The sequence below is a fragment of the Pseudophryne corroboree genome, chromosome 9 (assembly GCF_028390025.1).
Source record: "Pseudophryne corroboree isolate aPseCor3 chromosome 9, aPseCor3.hap2, whole genome shotgun sequence".
In the NCBI taxonomy this organism is placed as follows: Eukaryota; Metazoa; Chordata; class Amphibia; order Anura; family Myobatrachidae; genus Pseudophryne; species Pseudophryne corroboree.
In genome coordinates this window covers 420,133,142-420,150,130 of record NC_086452.1, presented here as the reverse complement: position 1 = coordinate 420,150,130, position 16,989 = coordinate 420,133,142, and positions in this window count along the sequence as shown.

Sequence of the window (16,989 nt, the reverse complement as noted above, 5' to 3'; positions counted from 1 at the left end):
CCTCACACACCCGCATACCTCCCAACTGTCCCGATTTTCGCAGGACAGTCACATTTTTTGGGGTCTGTCCCACCCACGGACCGCAGTGTCCCGCGGTGGGGGGGGGGGGGGGGGGCAGTTGGGAAGCTCCTGTGCTCGCTGTTAGTGGAGACAGAGGGAGAGACCCACGGACCGCAGTGTCCCGCGGTGGGGGGGCTGTTGGGAAGCTCCTGTGCTCGCTGTTAGTGGAGACAGAGGGAGAGGGGGCATCAGGGGGTACGGATTAAGGGGGAGTACGGCAGCAGGGCCGGATTAAGGTGGGGGGGGGGCCAGGGGCACGTACCACAAGCCCCACAGTTTTAGGGGGCTCCCCGGCTGGAGTAGCTCCCCCGTCCTGCCAGCAACAGCAGCAGCATTGTGCTGGGTCAGAAAGTGCTGGAATGTCCCCTACCTATTTGTATGCTTATGAGTCCTATCAGGAGCTTTTTTAAAAAGGGAAAAGACTGCGGTCCCTCCGAGCCAGAAATACAGCTTTTAATTCAAGAGATTTGGATTCAAGAGATCTTTTCACTCTCTCCATGATGATCAATTTCAGGTGCATTAACAGATCTAAGCACAACCTCCGTTTTGTGGAAGCATTTCAAACTTGTCCAACACCATGTAATTGCTCCCTGGCACAGATAGTCCAGAATGTCCCTGGCACTAATGAGACTCCGGCCTACTCGCTGGCTGCTATTCGGCATCAGTGCCCAGAGCACCAGGCGGATAAGGATTTTAAACCCTTCCTGTCATCCAGTGATGACTTCCAGCTGGACCTGTGTAACCCAGAAAACCCAGAGTTCCAAACCTCCACTGCTCCTGCAGACTGCACAGGATTTGCTTTAGTCTCCATTGGGGGGAGCTGATACCACAGAAATGTGAGTAATTCAAGTGAGAGGCAACCCCACACTCCCTCACTGCTTCAGACATCCTCCCTGCTCGCTACACCCACTGGCAGCTTCCCTTCCTGTTCCTTACATGCTCCCTACACCCACTCTCCCGCTGCTCCCTACACCCACCCTCCCGCTGCTCCCTACACCCACCCTCCCGCTGCTCCCTACACCCTCCCTCCCACTGCTCCATACACCCACCCTCCCGCTGATCCCTACACCCACCCTCCCACTACTCCATACAACCACTCTCCCGCTGCTCCCTATACCCACCCTCCCTTCCTGCTCCTTACATGTTCCCTACACCCACCCTCCCTTGCTCCCTACATCCACCCTCCCTTCCTGCTCCTTACATGCTCCCTATACCCACCCTCCCTTGCTCCCTATACCCACCCTCCCTTCCTGCTCCTTACATGTTCCCTACACCCACCCTCCCTTGCTCCCTACATCCACCCTCCCTTCCTGTTCCTTACATTCTTCCTACACCCACCCTCCCTTGCTCCCTACATCCACCTTCCCTTGCTGCCCTCCACATATACTCTCCCTGCTCCATACACTGATCCCTACTACAATCCCGAGATCCCGGGAATCCCGGGATTGAGCATTTTTCAGTTCCGAATCCCGGGATTAAAAACATGCCCCGGGATTGGCCGCCCTCATCACATATATCACAAATTTAGAGTGACATGATAACGGGCAGTTCATTGTATATTTTTTGGCTGAATGAGGATGCAAGATGCCATTACCTGCAGACATATAGCTGCAGGTTGTCCATCTTACACAATTGTAGCAGCCATTACCACTACTTAAAAAATGTGGGGGAGCTGTTTTCTTAAATTTACTTAGGTCCGTTTTAACAATCATGTCCTTTATGTTTCTGCCCCGTCTATAACTAGGCATGATCCGTGTATTTTTTTAATACTTTTAAATCTGGATCTGTAGTTATAATCGGCCATAGGGCTTAAGTTATTAATAGAGATGTGCACTTGAAATTTTTCGGGTTTTGTGTTTTGGTTTTGGGTTCGGTTCCGCGGCCGTGTTTTGGGTTCGACCGCGTTTTGGCAAAACCTCACCGAATTTTTTTTGTCGGATTCGGGTGTGTTTTGGATTCGGGTGTTTTTTTCAAAAAACCCTAAAAAACAGCTTAAATCATAGAATTTGGGGGTCATTTTGATCCCAAAGTATTATTAACCTCAAAAACCATAATTTCCACTAATTTTCAGTCTATTCTGAACACCTCACACCTCACAATATTATTTTTAGTCCTAAAATTTGCACCGAGGTCGCTGGATGACTAAGCTAAGCGACCCTAGTGGCCGACACAAACACCTGGCCCATCTAGGAGTGGCACTGCAGTGTCACGCAGGATGGCCCTTCCAAAAAACACTCCCCAAACAGCACATGACGCAAAGAAAAAAAGAGGCGCAATGAGGTAGCTGTGTGAGTAAGCTAAGCGACCCTAGTGGCCGACACAAACACCTGGCCCATCTAGGAGTGGCACTGCAGTGTCACGCAGGATGGCCCTTCCAAAAAACACTCCCCAAACAGCACATGACGCAAAGAAAAAAAGAGGCGCAATGAGGTAGCTGTGTGAGTAAGCTAAGCAACCGTAGTGGCCGACACAAACACCTGGCCCATCTAGGAGTGGCACTGCAGTGTCACGCAGGATGGCCCTTCCAAAAAACACTCCCCAAACAGCACATGACGCAAAGAAAAAAAGAGGCGCAATGAGGTAGCTGTGTGAGTAAGATAAGCGACCCTAGTGGCCGACACAAACACCTGGCCCATCTAGGAGTGGCACTGCAGTGTCACGCAGGATGGCCCTTCAAAAAATACTCCCCAAACAGCACATGACGCAAAGAAAAATTAAAGAAAAAAGAGGTGCAAGATGGAATTGTCCTTGGGCCCTCCCACCCACCCTTATGTTGTATAAACAGGACATGCACACTTTAACCAACCCATCATTTCAGTGACAGGGTCTGCCACACAACTGTGACTGAAATGACGGGTTGGTTTGGACCCCCACCAAAAAAGAAGCAATTAATCTCTCCTTGCACAAACTGGCTCTACAGAGGCAAGATGTCCACCTCATCATCATCCTCCGATATATCACCGTGTACATCCCCCTCCTCACAGATTATCAATTCGTCCCCACTGGAATCCACCATCTCAGCTCCCTGTGTACTTTGTGGAGGCAATTGCTGCTGGTCAATGTCTCCACGGAGGAATTGATTATAATTCATTTTAATGAACATCATCTTCTCCACATTTTCTGGAAGTAACCTCGTACGCCGATTGCTGACAAGGTGAGCGGCGGCACTAAACACTCTTTCGGAGTACACACTTGTGGGAGGGCAACTTAGGTAGAATAAAGCCAGTTTGTGCAAGGGCCTCCAAATTGCCTCTTTTTCCTGCCAGTATAAGTACGGACTGTCTGACGTGCCTACTTGGATGCGGTCACTCATATAATCCTCCACCATTCTTTCAATGGGGAGAGAATCATATGCAGTGCCAGTAGACGACATGTCCGTAATCGTTGGAAGGTCCTTCAGTCCGGACCAGATGTCAGCATCAGCAGTCGCTCCAGACTGCCCTGCATCACCGCCAGCGGGTGGGCTCGGAATTCTGAGCCTTTTTCTCGCACCCCCAGTTGCGGGAGAATGTGAAGGGGGAGATGTTGACAGGTCGCGTTCCGCTTGACTTGACAATTTTCTCACCAGCAGGTCTTTGAACCCCAGCAGACTTGTGTCTGCCGGAAAGAGAGATCCAAGGTAGGTTTTAAATCTAGGATCGAGCACGGTGGCCAAAATGTAGTGCTCTGATTTCAACAGATTGACCACCCGTGAATCCTTGTTAAGCGAATTAAGGGCTCCATCCACAAGTCCCACATGCCTAGCGGAATCGCTCTGTGTTAGCTCCTCCTTCAATGTCTCCAGCTTCTTCTGTAAAAGCCTGATGAGGGGAATGACCTGACTCAGGCTGGCAGTGTCTGAACTGACTTCACGTGTGGCAAGTTCAAAGGGCAGCAGAACCTTGCACAACGTTGAAATCATTCTCCACTGCGCTTGAGACAGGTGCATTCCACCTCCTATATCGTGCTCAATTGTATAGGCTTGAATGGCCTTTTGCTGCTCCTCCAACCTCTGAAGCATATATAGGGTTGAATTCCACCTCGTTACCACTTCTTGCTTCAGATGATGGCAGGGCAGGTTCAGGCGTTTTTGGTGGTGCTCCAGTCTTCTGTACGTGGTGCCTGTACGCCGAAAGTGTCCCGCAATTATTCTGGCCACCGACAGCATCTCTTGCACGCCCCTCTCGTTTTTTAAATAATTCTGCACCACCAAATTCAAGGTATGTGCAAAACATGGGACGTGCTGGAATTTGCCCATATTTAATGCACACACAATATTGCTGGCGTTGTCCGATGCCACAAATCCACAGGAGAGTCCAATTGGGGTAAGCCATTCCGCGATGATCTTCCTCAGTTGCCGTAAGAGGTTTTCAGCTGTGTGCGTATTCTGGAAACCGGTGATACAAAGCGTAGCCTGCCTAGGAAAGAGCTGGCGTTTGCGAGATGCTGCTACTGGTGCCGCCGCTGCTGTTCTTGCGGCGGGAGTCCATACATCTACCCAGTGGGCTGTCACAGTCATATAGTCCTGACCCTGCCCTGCTCCACTTGTCCACATGTCCGTGGTTAAGTGGACATTGGGTACAGCTGCATTTTTTAGGACACTGGTGACTCTTTTTCTGAGGTCTGTGTACATTTTCGGTATCGCCTGCCTAGAGAAATGGAACCTAGATGGTATTTGGTACCGGGGACACAGTACCTCCAACAAGTCTCTAGTTGGCTCTGCAGTAATGATGGATACCGGAACCACGTTTCTCACCACCCAGGATGCCAAGGCCTCAGTTATCCGCTTTGCAGCAGGATGACTGCTGTGATATTTCATCTTCCTCGCAAAGGACTGTTGGACAGTCAATTGCTTGGTGGAAGTAGTAAAAGTGGTCTTACGACTTCCCCTCTGGGATGACCATCGACTCCCAGCAGCAACAACAGCAGCGCCAGCAGCAGTAGGCGTTACACGCAAGGATGCATCGGAGGAATCCCAGGCAGGAGAGGACTCGTCAGAATTGCCAGTGACATGGCCTGCAGGACTATTGGCATTCCTGGGGAAGGAGGAAATTGACACTGAGGGAGTTGGTGGGGTGGTTTGCGTGAGCTTGGTTACAAGAGGAAGGGATTTACTGGTCAGTGGACTGCTTCCGCTGTCGCCCAAAGTTTTTGAACTTGTCACTGACTTATTATAAATGCGCTGCAGGTGATGTATAAGGGAGGATGTTCCGAGGTGGTTAACGTCCTTACCCCTACTTATTACAGCTTGACAAAGGCAACACACGGCTTGACAAATGTTGTCCGCATTTCTGTTGAAATACTTCCACACCGAAGAGCTGATTTTTTTGGTATTTTCACCAGGCATGTCAATGGCCATATTCCTCCCACGGACAACAGGTGTCTCCCCGGGTGCCTGACTTAAACAAACCACCTCACCATCAGAATCCTCCTGGTCAATTTCCTCCCCAGCGCCAGCAACACCCATATCCTCCTCATCCTGGTGTACTTCAACACTGACATCTTCAATCTGACTATCAGGAACTGGACTGCGGTTGCTCCTTCCAGCACTTGCAGGGGGCGTGCAAATGGTGGAAGGCGCATGCTCTTCACGTCCAGTGTTGGGAAGGTCAGGCATCGCAACCGACACAATTGGACTCTCCTTGTGGATTTGGGATTTCGAAGAACGCACAGTTCTTTGCTGTGCTTTTGCCAGCTTGAGTCTTTTCATTTTTCTAGCGAGAGGCTGAGTGCTTCCATCCTCATGTGAAGCTGAACCACTAGCCATGAACATAGGCCAGGGCCTCAGCCGTTCTTTGCCACTCCGTGTGGTAAATGGCATATTGGCAAGTTTACGCTTCTCCTCCGACAATTTTATTTTAGATTTTTTAGTCCTTTTTTTACTGATATTTGGTGTTTTAGATTTTACATGCTCTGTACTATGACATTGGGCATCGGCCTTGGCAGACGACATTGCTGGCATTTCATCGTCTCGGCCATGACTAGTGGCAGCAGCTTCAGCACGAGGTGGAAGTCGATCTTGATCTTTCCCTATTTTTGGAACCTCAACATTTTTGTTCTCCATATTTTAATAGGCACAACTAAAAGGCACCTCAGGTAAACAATGGAGATGGATGGATACTAGTATACTTATGGATGACGAGCGACTGCCGACACAGAGGTAGCTACAGCCGTGGACTACCGTACTGTGTCTGCTGCTAATATAGACTGGATGATAATGAGATAAAATTAAAATATATATATATCACACTAGTACTGCAGCCGGACAGGTATATATTATGTAATGACGGACCTGCTGGACACTGTCTGTCAGCACTGCAGACTCCTAAAGTAAGCTACTAGTATCAAGAAGATAGAATAACAAAAAAAACCACGGGTAGGTGGTATACAATTATGGATGGACGAGCGACTGCCGACACAGAGGTAGCTACAGCCGTGGACTACCGTACTGTGTCTGCTGCTAATATAGACTGGATGATAATGAGATAAAATTAAAATATATATATATCACACTAGTACTGCAGCCGGACAGGTATATATTATGTAATGACGGACCTGCTGGACACTGTCTGTCAGACTCAGCACTGCAGACTCCTAAAGTAAGCTACTAGTATCAAGAAGATAGAAAAAAAAAAACCACGGGTAGGTGGTATACAATTATGGATGGACGAGCGACTGCCGACACAGAGGTAGCTACAGCCGTGGACTACCGTACTGTGTCTGCTGCTAATATAGACTGGATGATAATGAGATAAAATTAAAATATATATATATATATATCACACTAGTACTGCAGCCGGACAGGTATATATTATGTAATGACGGACCTGCTGGACACTGTCTGTCAGCACTGCAGACTCCTAAAGTAAGCTACTAGTATCAAGAAGATAGAAAAAAAAAAAAAAACACGGGTAGGTGGTATACAATTATGGATGGACGAGCAACTGCCGACACAGAGGTAGCTACAGCCGTGGACTACCGTACTGTGTCTGCTGCTAATATAGACTGGATGATAATGAGATAAAATTAAAATATATATATATCACACTAGTACTGCAGCCGGACAGGTATATATTATGTAATGACGGACCTGCTGGACACTGTCTGTCAGACTCAGCACTGCAGACTCCTAAAGTAAGCTACTAGTATCAAGAAGATAGAAAAAAAAAAAACCACGGGTAGGTGGTATACAATTATGGATGGACGAGCGACTGCCGACACAGAGGTAGCTACAGCCGTGGACTACCGTACTGTGTCTGCTGCTAATATAGACTGGATGATAATGAGATAAAATTAAAATATATATATATCACACTAGTACTGCAGCCGGACAGGTATATATTATGTAATGACGGACCTGCTGGACACTGTCTGCAGAATGCGTTTATAAAAACACCACACGACGAGTGTTTAACTTTTTCAGGCAGACAATCACAATATACTGGTGGTCAGCAGACAATCACAATACTGGTGGTCAGTGGTCACTGGTCAGTCACACTGGCAGTGGCACTCTGGCAGCAAAAGTGTGCACTGTACTTAAAATATGTACTCCTGCTATAACTGCTCCCCAGTCTCCCCCACAATTAAGCTGTGTGAGCAGTGAGCACTCAGCACAGTCAGATAATGATATACAGTATTACATATGATGCAGCACACTGGGCTGAGCACAGATATGGTATGTGACTGTGTCACACTGTGTATCGTTTTTTTTCAGGCAGAGAACGGATTAATTAAACTGGTGGTCACTGGTCACACTATCAGCAGCAAGTAGTACTCCTCCTAATAATATGCTCCCCAAAATTTGTGTCTCTCTCTAGTACTCTAGTCTAAACGGAGAGGACGCCAGCCACGTCCTCTCCCTATCAATCTCAATGCACGTGTGAAAATGGCGGCGACGCGCGGCTCCTTATATAGAATCCGAGTCTCGCGATAGAATCCGAGCCTCGCGAGAATCCGACAGCGGGATGATGACGTTCGGGCGCGCTCGGGTTAACCGAGCAAGGCGGGAAGATCCGAGTCGCTTGGCCCCGTGTAAAAAAACCTGAAGTTCGGGCGGGTTCGGATTCCGAGGAACCGAACCCGCTCATCACTAGTTATTAAGTGATACAGATACCTACTGTCCTTTAGAGAAAGATCCAACAGAGTTATATAAGAAGGAACTGTCTATTCTGTTGAAAACTGCTGTTGATCTGGGCCTAATAATTTCTAATATCCTGTTACAGAAATTACCAAGTCTGTGAATACCAAGTCAGGAACACTGGAGCTAAGTAACCGGACTAACCCCTGCAGCAACAATACCTCACCTCATTTTGAGAGGACCCCAGCACAAGCCTAAATGGAGCAACACTTACATCGTGATGCATGAGTGTCACGATCCGGGTATCTGGACGCCATTTCTTACCCATCAGATGCCTCCTAAGGCTGGCTCAGCGCTCCAGGACCGGATCCCATCTGTTATCCTGATGTGTACATTCCTGTATCCTCTCCTGTCACTCTGGGACGCTGTCACAGTAAACGCCATATTACACCTGGCATGGCGTCTCCCGCGGCCTCCGCCGCCGTCCCTGCTCTCCTGCATGCAGAGTGTCTGAGTGGCGATTACGTCAGCCGCGGCCTCCGCTGTGTCCGCGTGGTTGGATGTGCATCTGTCAGCCTGGCGCCTCCTGTCTCCGGTGGCCGGCGCCGCCATTACTGTTTTCATTACCACATGGATTACAAACCAAAATTCCCTCCAAGTGTCTGCATGGGCGCAGCCATCTTGGATTCTGTCAGCTGATCATTTCCACCAATCTGTTTCTCAGTATTGATAATCTGCATAATTGCCTAGCCAATCCCTTCCTTGCTGCAGGTATAAATACACTGTGCCTGAGCAAGGAAGGCGTCAGTGCTTTGGTTGTCAAACCTAGTTCCTGTTTGTCTCTCTCCTGTGATTGTCTTCCAGGTTCCAGCTCCTGTCTCAAGACTTCCACCATAGAGACCCGCACCAGCATTCCACCTGCGGTGTAGCCTGACTCTCCAATCCATTGTGGATTCATCTGTTTCCAGCTACAACATTACCTGCTTCCAGCTCAGCTTCCAGCAGAGTACAGCTTCCCTTAAAGGGCCGGTGTCCTTTCTACACTTTACCACTCTCCACCGGTATTATTATTTCTCCGCTCTCAAGTTCTACATTTCAGTTCATATTTCATCGCTCCCAAGTTCATTTATTATTTAACTGGTTCCAGCCAGTATCCACTCCGTGCTAACAACAGTCTGGTTCCATCCAGTATCCACAGCAGCTGTTTTATCTTCAGCAACCCAGCTTTTCCTGGAACACCAGCTGGCACAATCCTGGGTTATCTCCATTGCTACAGTTGGGCCTGGTAAGGACTTTCCATCTAGAAGATCATAAGAACTATCTCACACTACCAGTGCCCTGTGGCTCCTGCCATCCTGTAGTACCCAGGAACTGTATTTATTCTTTGCTGACTTTTTACGTTTTCTTTTACTGCTGCTGTGTTGCGGAGTTGTCATAATAAACATCATTGACTTTTATCCAAGTTGTCGTGGTCACGCCTTCGGGCAATTATTATTCATGTTACTTACATGTCCAGGGGTCTGATACAACCTCCCAGGTTCCGGTACATCTCAGCCCCTACAACTGAGGCTGCCTCCCGTCAGCTCAGGCCCTCAGTTGTGACAGTAAGCACTGACCTAATGAATCCAGCCGGAGACCAGGATCAAGCGGCCAGGCCGATGCAAGAACTGGCAGCCCGACTAGAACATCAGGAGGCTGCACAGGGCCACATCATCCGCTGTCTCCAGGATCTCTCTACTCGGCTGGATGGGATTCAGACAACTCTCCGTGGATCAGGCGCGTCTGGTGCGTCAGCCACAGTGACTCCAGCTATAACCCCACCCACCTTACCCATTTCTGCTCCACGTCTTCATCTTCCAACGCCAGCAAAATTTGACGGATCTCCAAGATTCTGCAGGGGATTTCTCAACCAGTGTGAGATTCAGTTTGAGCTACAACCTGGCAATTTTCCCAGTGACCGTACAAAAATTGCCTACATTATTTCTCTTCTCAGTGGCTCAGCCCTTGATTGGGCATCACCGTTATGGGAGAGGTCCGACACCCTGCTATCTTCCTACACTGCCTTCGTGTCAACATTCAGGCGCATCTTCGACGAGCCAGGCCGGGTAACCTCAGCTTCATCCGAGATTCTCCGTTTACGCCAGGGGTCACGTACTGTAGGACAATATCTGATACAGTTCCAGATCCTGGCATCCGAACTGGCATGGAACGACGAGGCCCTGTATGCTGCATTCTGGCATGGCTTATCTGAGCGTATTAAAGATGAGTTAGCTACCAGAGACTTACCTTCTAAGTTAGATGAGCTAATCTCACTCTGCACGAAAGTTGATTTACGTTTCAGAGAGAGAGCAACTGAGCGTGGAAGATCATCTGCTCCAAAATCTTCTGCTCCTCCTCCTCGTCAACTGTCACCATCTAAAGATGAGCCCATGCAACTTGGCCGTTCCCGTTTAACTCCTGCTGAGCGCCGAAGACGTCTCTCCGAGTTTCTCTGTCTCTATTGTGCAGCTCCGTCTCACACCATTAATGCCTGTCCCAAACGTCCGGGAAACTCCAAATCCTAGCTCGCCAAGGAGAGGGCCGGCTAGGAGTAATGATCTCCTCTCCATCTCCTCAAGATTGTAATCTCCCAGTCTCGCTTCAAGTTGCTCAACGTTATCGGAACGTCATTGCCCTCCTTGATTCCGGAGCAGCTGGGAACTTTATTACCGAAGCCTATGTTAAACGGTGGTCCCTACCCACCGAGAGACTTCCTTCGTCCATTTCTTTAACTGCCGTGGATGGCAGCAAAATTTTTGATGCAGTTATTTCTTTAAGGACTCTACCAGTTCGTCTGAGAGTGGGAGTTCTTCATTCCAAACTTATTTCTTTTTCAGTGATTCCAAGAGCCACACATCCTGTGGTCCTGGGCCTTCCATGGCTCCGTCTTCACAATCCTACAATTGATTGGACGACTACGCAAATCCTGGCATGGGGTTCCTCCTGTGCTGAGACATGTTTGTTTAAAGTATTGCCTGTCTGTTCTTCCTCCCCCAGGTCGTCTGATGTTCCACCTCCTCCATATCAAGATTTCACGGATGTGTTCAGTAAAGCTTCTGCTGATATCCTTCCTCCTCATAGAGAATGGGACTGTCCGATTGATCTCGTTCCAGGGAAGGTTCCACCGCGAGGCCGAACTTATCCGTTGTCTCTGCCTGAGACGCATTCTATGGAGGAATATATTAAAGAGAACCTAGCAAAGGGGTTCATTCGACCTTCTTCTTCTCCAGCCGGCGCAGGCTTCTTTTTTGTAAAAAAGAAAGATGGTGGTCTGCGGCCGTGCATCGACTACAGAGGTTTGAACGACATTACCATCAAGAACCGTTATCCTTTACCCCTGATTACTGAGCTCTTTGACAGAGTTAGCGGAGCTACCATCTTTACAAAGCTGGACTTGCGAGGTGCATACAATCTCATCCGGATCCGTGAGGGTGACGAGTGGAAGACCGCCTTTAACACCCGTGACGGACATTATGAGTACCTCGTCATGACCTTCGGATTGAGCAATGCTCCAGCTGTCTTCCAGCATTTTGTCAATGAGATCTTCAGAGACATTCTATACCGTCATGTCGTGGTCTATCTAGACGATATCCTCATTTTTGCCAACGATTTAGAGGAACATCGTTTTTGGGTTAAAGAGGTTCTGTCCCGTCTCCGTGTCAATCATCTCTATTGCAAATTAGAAAAATGCGTCTTTGAAGTCAAGTCCATTCCGTTTCTAGGGTACATTGTGTCCGGTTCCGGACTAGAGATGGATCCTGAGAAACTACAAGCAATCCAAAATTGGCCGGTACCCTTAACCCTCAAAGGGGTCCAGAGGTTCTTAGGGTTCGCCAACTATTACCGAAAGTTTATACGAGACTTTTCCACCATTGTGGCGCCTATTACTGCTTTCACTAAGAAGGGTGCTAACCTGTCCAAGTGGTCTGAAGAAGCCATGCAAGCATTTCATCTTTTAAAACAAAGGTTCATCTCTGCGCCTGTTCTGAAACAGCCTGACATCGACTCTCCTTTCATCTTAGAGGTGGATGCCTCCTCCGTTGGAGTAGGAGCGGTGTTATCTCAGAGGGCTAAAGATGGCCATTTACACCCTTGCAGTTTCTTCTCCCGGAAGTTCTCCCCAGCTGAGCGCAACTATGCCATTGGCGACCAGGAGTTGCTAGCCATTAAGCTCGCTCTAGAAGAGTGGAGGTATCTGTTGGAGGGAGCTTCTCATTCAATCACCATACTTACAGACCACAAGAACCTTTTATACCTGAAGGGCGCACAATGTCTCAACCCTCGTCAGGCCAGATGGGCACTTTTCTTTTCCAGGTTCGACTTTAAACTCCAGTTCTGTCCGGGCTCTCAGAATCGCAAGGCCGATGCCCTTTCCCGCTCATGGGAGCAAGAAAATGAGTCAGAGTCTTCAGACAAGCATCCTATTATAAATCCGTTGGCATTCTCCACGGTAGGGATGGACTCTACGCCCCCATCAGGGAAAAGTTTTGTGAAGCCGATGCTAAGGAAGAAGCTCATGCATTGGGCCCATGCTTCCCGTTTTGCCGGACATACAGGTATCCAAAAAACCCTGGAGTTTATCTCTAGGTCCTATTGGTGGCCAACTCTGAAAAAGGACGTCTTGGAGTTTATTGCATCTTGCCCAAAGTGTGCCCAACATAAAGTATCCCGCCAGTCGCCTGCGGGGCAACTGGTTCCACTATCCGTTCCCCGTCGACCATGGACCCACTTGTCGATGGATTTCATTACAGACTTACCCATGTGCAACAAGTTCAATACCATCTGGGTGGTAGTTGACCGGTTCACCAAGATGGCACACTTCATTCCTCTCACCGGTCTTCCGTCAGCTTCCAAGTTGGCTCAAGTATTCCTACAAGAGATCTTCCGACTCCACGGTCTTCCTGAAGAAATTATCTCAGATCGAGGAGTTCAATTCACAGCCAAATTCTGGCGAAGTTTATGTCAAGTCCTCCAAGTCAAGCTAAAGTTTTCCACGGCTTACCATCCTCAGACCAATGGTCAAACCGAGAGGGTGAATCAGGACTTGGAGGCCTTCCTCCGCATCTATGTGTCCTCCTCTCAAGATGACTGGGTTCAATTACTTCCCTGGGCCGAGTTCTGTCATAACAACCAGTATCATTCTTCATCTGCTTCAACACCATTCTTCACTAACTTTGGATTCCACCCTAAAGTCCCTGAGTTCCAACCGCTTCCAGCAACTTCTGTTCCCGCAGTGGATATCACCTTGCATCAGTTTGCCAATATCTGGAAGAGCGTACGATCAGCTCTGCTCAAGGCATCGTTCAGGTACAAGAAGTTTGCGGATAAGAAGCGTCGAGCAGTTCCTGCTCTCAAGGTGGGTGATCGGGTATGGTTATCCACGAAGAATTTGAGGTTAAGAGTTCCCAGTATGAAGTTTGCACCTCGCTATATCGGTCCTTTCAAGATTGAACAAGTCATCAATCCTGTTGCTTACAGACTCCAGTTGCCTCCCTTCTTAAAAATACCCAGGACATTCCATGTTTCCCTGTTGAAACCGCTGATCTTGAATCGGTTTCATTCCTCACTTCCTCCAACTCCGAAAGTCCAAACTCAACGAGGCATTGAGTATGAAGTGGCCAAGATCCTGGACTCACGTCACCGTTACGGTCAACTACAATATCTTATTGACTGGAAGGGTTATGGTCCTGAGGAACGTTCATGGACCAATGCTTCTGATGTCCATGCTCCTGCCTTGGTCCGGAGATTCCATTCCAAGTTTCCTCAAAAGCCAAAGAAGTGTCCTGGGGCCACTCCTAAAGGGGGGGGGGGGGTGCTGTCACGATCCGGGTATCTGGACGCCATTTCTTACCCATCAGATGCCTCCTAAGGCTGGCTCAGCGCTCCAGGACCGGATCCCATCTGTTATCCTGATGTGTACATTCCTGTATCCTCTCCTGTCACTCTGGGACGCTGTCACAGTAAACGCCATATTACACCTGGCATGGCGTCTCCCGCGGCCTCCGCCGCCGTCCCTGCTCTCCTGCATGCAGAGTGTCTGAGTGGCGATTACGTCAGCCGCGGCCTCCGCTGTGTCCGCGTGGTTGGATGTGCATCTGTCAGCCTGGCGCCTCCTGTCTCCGGTGGCCGGCGCCGCCATTACTGTTTTCATTACCACATGGATTAAAAACCAAACTTCCCTCCAAGTGTCTGCATGGGCGCAGCCATCTTGGATTCTGTCAGCTGATCATTTCCACCAATCTGTTCTCAGTATTGATAATCTGCATAATTGCCTAGCCAATCCCTTCCTTGCTGCAGGTATAAATACACTGTGCCTGAGCAAGGAAGGCGTCAGTGCTTTGGTTGTCAAACCTAGTTCCTGTTTGTCTCTCTCCTGTGATTGTCTTCCAGGTTCCAGCTCCTGTCTCAAGACTTCCACCATAGAGACCCGCACCAGCATTCCACCTGCGGTGTAGCCTGACTCTCCAATCCATTGTGGATTCATCTGTTTCCAGCTACAACATTACCTGCTTCCAGCTCAGCTTCCAGCAGAGTACAGCTTCCCTTAAAGGGCCGGTGTCCTTTCTACACTTTACCACTCTCCACCGGTATTATTATTTCTCCGCTCTCAAGTTCTACATTTCAGTTCATATTTCATCGCTCCCAAGTTCATTTATTATTTAACTGGTTCCAGCCAGTATCCACTCCGTGCTAACAACAGTCTGGTTCCATCCAGTATCCACAGCAGCTGTTTTATCTTCAGCAACCCAGCTTTTCCTGGAACACCAGCTGGCACAATCCTGGGTTATCTCCATTGCTACAGTCGGGCCTGGTAAGGACTTTCCATCTAGAAGATCATAAGAACTATCTCACACTACCAGTGCCCTGTGGCTCCTGCCATCCTGTAGTACCCAGGAACTGTATTTATTCTTTGCTGACTTTTTACGTTTTCTTTTACTGCTGCTGTGTTGCGGAGTTGTCATAATAAACATCATTGACTTTTATCCAAGTTGTCGTGGTCACGCCTTCGGGCAATTATTATTCATGTTACTTACATGTCCAGGGGTCTGATACAACCTCCCAGGTTCCGGTACATCTCAGCCCCTACAACTGAGGCTGCCTCCCGTCAGCTCAGGCCCTCAGTTGTGACAATGAGGAGCTTACCACAAAGGGACCACTGGAGCTAACCTTCCTCTAACGGTGAATTGCCAAACATCTAGTACTGGACTCTCAATTGTATATGGGACATTGCGTTTGGACTGGTGCATTTCACACAGGGGCACAATAGGAACAGACTACTCCAGTATAAACATCTTCCAGTTTATGGAGGATAATCATATCATAACACAGTGTATGAATTCATACCATTTTAATATATATATGTGACATGTATGTCTTTTTATAATATTTTTCATTAAAATGCTCAATTAGAGAATTTTTAATTGCTTTCTGACATTGCTCATTTTTAACATCATCACAGCGCAGCCTCTATTTTACTGTTGTTATCATCTGTGCAGAGTTTATATGTGCTCTTTTTTATATGTGTGGATTTTATAATGGGAATTTTATGTGTTTGTATTTACAATTTTAAAGGGTTCATGTAATTTTTATATACACTTGGAGTCATGTCATTGTATTTAAGGAGTGTGATGAGTGGCCTATGGGGTGTGCGATAAGTAATGTTAGGCTGTCTTACACATGTTCACTTTAATGTATGGTCTACGCATCGATATAGATGCCTTACATACATGATATCTGTCTAGTTTTATCACATACAGTATACTTTTATATATTACACGTTCACATTTTATTTATATATATATATACATTGTGCACAGGGCCGGTTCTAACCGTTGTGGCGCCCCGGGCAAAAATAGGGGTGTGGCTTCATACGGGGGCGTGGTCAATTACGCCCCCATTTGTGCCCCCTGTAGAGTAGCGTCACTGAAAGAGAAAGAAACAAAAAAGAATACTTACTATCCCCGCTCCTGATTCCCGACCGCTGCAGACCTCCGCCGGCGCCGCTCGTCTCCTCGGATCTATGGGAGAGACGTCTCTCCCATAGCACAGCATAGACACTAGAGGTCAATTATGACCCCTAGCGTCTGTACGGTGCGTGATTATGTCATCGCAGTTCACTTCACAGCGGGGGACCAGCGGGGGACACAGCGGGCAGCGGGGGGCACAGTAGCGGATCTTGCCATGGTGTGGCGCCCTCCGGATGGCGGCGCCCCGGGCAAAAGTCCTGCTTGCACATGGCAAGATCCGCTACTGATTGTGCATATACTGTCAGTGTAAAGGCCTATATAGACGGACCGATGCAGGAGAGATGTGTGCTGAGTGAACCACTCAGCACACATCTCTCCCGCCGCTCAACACAGCGCGATCTGTGCTAAGCGTGCGGGGGGAGACGGGGGGGCCGCTCATTTCACCCAGCGGGTGAAGTGAGCGACCCGCTAGATTGGCCTGCATGCTGGACAATCTAGCAGCAGCGATAGCGATGCGTGGGGCTGCGCATTGCTATCGCTGTAGGGGGTACACACGGAGCGATAATGCTGAAATTCTAAGCAATCTAGTCAGATTGCTTAGAATATCTCTCCGTGAGTACCCCCCTTAAGAAATAACACATTGAAACAGGCTGTAATGCAGGGAGATTCCCTCTTTAATAGTTCAGCTTAACATACTTTTGCTGCACCGCGCTGGCCATCTCTATGATAACCCTTTATTGTTGTGCAGGATCACCATGGTTACACGGCCGGGACCCGAGACATCACTTCCGGCGGAAGCATCATGCCGGAAGTGCGGACAATGGGACCGGGACGGCGTGGCTGCGGTGTCCAGACATGGGGGACGTC